The sequence below is a fragment of the Athene cunicularia genome (genome assembly GCF_003259725.1).
Source record: "Athene cunicularia isolate RWA chromosome 7 unlocalized genomic scaffold, athCun1 chr7_part1, whole genome shotgun sequence".
Classification (NCBI taxonomy): Eukaryota; Metazoa; Chordata; class Aves; order Strigiformes; family Strigidae; genus Athene; species Athene cunicularia.
Genome location: NW_020799107.1, coordinates 33,968,061 through 33,972,266, shown reverse-complemented (window position 1 = coordinate 33,972,266; position 4,206 = coordinate 33,968,061).

Sequence of the window (4,206 nt, the reverse complement as noted above, 5' to 3'; positions counted from 1 at the left end):
CCTTCCCGCTCAGGGCCCGGGGCAGCCGCGGAGGGCAGCAAGGCCTGGCCGGGCCTGGCTTCCCTAAGCCCGGCTTGGGGCAGGTGGCTGCAGGGGGGCCGCCGCCGGCGGCGGGACGTACCCGGGCCGCCAGGCCTCGGGCAGCCCCCAGCCTCCCCTCCCCGAGTCCTTGAGCGTCTAAAAGATACATGTGGGGGTTATTTTCCAAAGAGACTCTTATTTTTGTTCTTCTAAAATACAGGGTGTGCGGGACAGGGACTGCTTTTTATAAGCGGTTACAAAGTGAGCCGCAAAACTGGACCCCAATTTCATTTGCAGGTGTCACTATACCACAGTTAAAACGTTAATACCTAGAAATGCTTCTGCTGATAAAACCGTCAGGAAAAATTGCGACCTTTGTGATGACATAGTGTCACGCTTTATATAGCGAGGAAAAACGCAAACGTTTTTTTTTTTTCAAAATGTGTAGATTTAAGGGGTTTGTTTTTATTATTTTAAGCTCAAAATGCCGTGCGACAGAACGCTTCATAGCAGAGGAGCTGCCTAAATATACTTTGCAAACCAATCCCAACTTTAGGAAAGTGTGTCTCAGATGAATGAGACTTGGCAGGTCTGCACAAATCTTTTAACACATGACTGTGTGATGATTGGAGTAGCAGACTGGAGGAAAGAAACCATTTGAGCTGCATATGCATGCACTTTTTTTAAGAAGCGGGGGAAAGAGTTTGAAGCTTACTTTATGGTAGGATTTTCTGGTTGACGAGAAGGGGGTGCGTATTACCATCATTCAGAGTTTAGCCCAATAGTCAGGTGAAGATGAGTAGCAGATTTTAGTGTGGCTTCTAACAGTGGTTTGGCATAATTAAATAGAGCTATTTTATTGGACTCTATTAACCTGGTTAACCTTAAATCTTAACCATGACAGGGTTTTCATGTAAAGAGCCTCCATACAAAATACAATATTGAATTTTAATTGGAGCTTTCAAGACCTAATGTAAAGTGTATTCTTCTTGCTTTACTTTTTTTTTTTTCTTCTTTTTGTCTTCTTGGAAGCCCAGGCATAGTGAAATATATTGGTAGAATACTTTCTGACGTAAGTTTAAATGCTACGAATCCAGATCTCAGAACAGTTTAGGGCAGGATTTTTTTAATACAGAGCTGTCTTTCTTTAGATCTATATGCCTACCACATGTAAAAAGGTGAGGATCATTCTCAGTATGGCAGTACCTTGGTCTTTACAAACTTTCTGAACAATTTCCCCAGCTAATAGCTGGCCGATTGACAGGGATAGTAGAATCTAGGAAGCCCACTGTGCAGCTCTAGGTGTTGGTACTTCCCAAACACAGCCCCATATTCCTTCTCCTCTGCTGATAAATGCAAGAGTTTGAGTTCTTGTGCAGTAATATCCTTACAACTACTGTCAGCTACTGTGCTTGGAGTGGTGCAGTAAAGCCCTGTGAAGGCAAGAACAGCACAGAGTGGATTGGTCTTGTCCCCCAGAGTTTCACCTGAATGAGGGAAGGCATTTGACACACGAGTCCCTGATACAATACCAGCAAACATCTCTTGAATTTCACTGGTTTGGGATTTGCTGTGAGTTACAAACACCTGTTAATTAACCCATGTGTAGCGCTCTTCTGCATTAGGATCTGTACTGAGTGTGTCTGGTACTGTTGCAAAAGTCATGCCCGCAGCTTGCAAGTGCCTGTGGTGCAGCTGAAACGTGTCTCTTCTGCTGCTAAGTCACTTAGACTCTAATGTAAAAGTTATACAACTTCCTTAATATTGTTTTAAAACTAAAATATAGACATATTTTAAAGACCTCTTTGGCCGGAGGCCTGTTTTAGAGTGGCCGGTAAAAGTAATAAACTATCCACAAACTTTTCTGCTCAATAAAATTTGAGAATATGAAAACAAAAAATTCCTCGTTTAGCTTTTTATAAATGTTTTCTCCACCTTACAACTGCAGCATTTGATGTGTATAGCTCAAAGATGAGCCAACATGCCTTGAACTTGAGGCCTCTGACCCAATCTACAGTGTGGACTTTTGTTATTTTCTGTTTCGATCAGAGTGGTGATGGTTTATGGTCTCTGACCAATATTCTGCACTGGTGAAAGTTTCTAGACTGACATTTATTATCATCAAACCAGCACTTTTGGTGTATTTTCTTTCACTCAGGGCTCCTGGAGTAAACTGCTTGGGCAGAAACTGAATGGCTGCTGTGATCACACCAAGTGCTTCCTGATATAGAAAAGGCCAGTAGTTTTAAAGCATTTGCTGTATTTAAATTCCTTATTGTTGTGTGCCCAGCTGGAATTTAACTTATAAAAAAGAACTGAAGTCTATATATTTCATTGTTGGGCTTCACAAGATCAGGATGTGTTTACATGATACAGTCCTATATAGTTCAGATTGGGAAAGCCATTGAGATAAGGTATTTCTCCTGCAGCTGTGGATGAGCAAATATTTAATGTGGAATTTTCTCTTGTATTAGCTCTTGCCGTTGCAAAGAGGAAGTCTTGCCCAAAGACTTGAGATCTTGGTTAAATAATTGAGCTAAAGAGCTTCGGTTTCTACATAAATTGGATCCTAAAGTATGTGCTCAGAAGAAACATACATAACATATACATTCCTGTCTGAACAGAATTGTGTTGTAAGGAAATAACACTGAAAAAATATTTTAAGGTTCTATTTTTAGTGATACTGGTATAAATAACAGGACCTTAATGTTGACCCCTCTATTTGAGGGCTGCTGTGTGCTGCTGCTTGAGGCATAAGCCATTGAGTAGTGGGAGTAGTAACAAAACTAAGGCAAGTGATTTGCTAACTTCGGTGGAGTGAGCATCTTGCTGTCTGGGACTGGTTGTATAACTTACTAATATTGCTAATATAAAAAAAAACACGAAAGTGGAGAACAAGTTCTAAATATACGTGCAAGGCTGTTAGGAACCCATGCAGCAGGCATTTTAGAAATACATTGGCTACTGTGGTCTTTTTTTTTTTTTCCATTTGTATGTGAGAAACGTTCTCTACCAAGTTTGTAAAGCAGGAAAATCATCTTAATCTTTGGTGGCAGAGTTGTTAACGAGGGGCTCCAGAGAGCCTGCCTTCCTCTGCCCCCAGCCATCAGTAAGCGGTGCAGTTAGCAGTGGTGAAGCAGTGCCTTAGTGCTGTAAGGACACATACCCCAGTGTGAATTTCACTTCTGAATAGATATATATCAAAGTATGTCTTAAACGTACACCTTAGCTAGCCATATTGCTGCACGTCAGATGTGAAAGTAAAAATAAATGTGTGAAGCACCAGACAGTATGAAATCTAAATCTGAAAACCATGTCTCCAAACAGTCTATTATCCCAAATTCTGGACCCCATATATATGTATACATGGGAGCATATATATATGTTTTATTTCTGATCCACAGAATTTCCTGTAGGCAAGAAATCAAAGATCTTTTCAAGTTATAAATGACAACAAGTAGGGAAGCCAATACTTCACATTGCTGGTATTTGAGTATGAGTAGCTCTTTGATGTCCAAATGGAAACTGGAGGAATGTCTAAAATTAATAACGAAATATGTAAAAGTAATGATGAAATGCAGGACTTGGAGGAAAGCAGGCAAGGCCAGGCACTACATGTAGTTTGTTTTTTTTTTTCCTCCAACTAATTATTTCTTAGGCACAGAAAGAACAGAAACAGTTGAGAGACATAAATCCCAAAGTAAGTTAGTGCTGTATAAGCAACTTCAATTTAGATATTTGCGTGTGTGTAGGTTTACATATAACCAACATATGTGCAAAATTTAGTACATATGTGATTAGTGGAAGTTTTGTCATTGGCACTTCATATGCAACTGGATTTAATATCTTCATACCTTAATTTTGCTGAATTGTAGTTTTGCTGAATTGTTACTAAAAAAAATTGTTGAAAAAATTAATGTTGGGTTGACAAAGTAGAGGATTTGAATTGGTTTTACACCTGTAAGCATCTTTACTTGTTGTGTCTGTGCAACAGTGTGATCAGTGTGACTTCTCATGCTGTTTTCCAGTTTTGTTCCAAGATTCTTTCTGGGCAGTCAGATGCCATGTGTGTGCAACAGGTTGTCTGTGTTAATGCCGTAAATACTGTGGGAATGTTTTCTTCTTGGACATACAAAAGTGGTCCTGAGGTTACTTTGACCATGCTCTGGTCAAAGAAAACTTGTG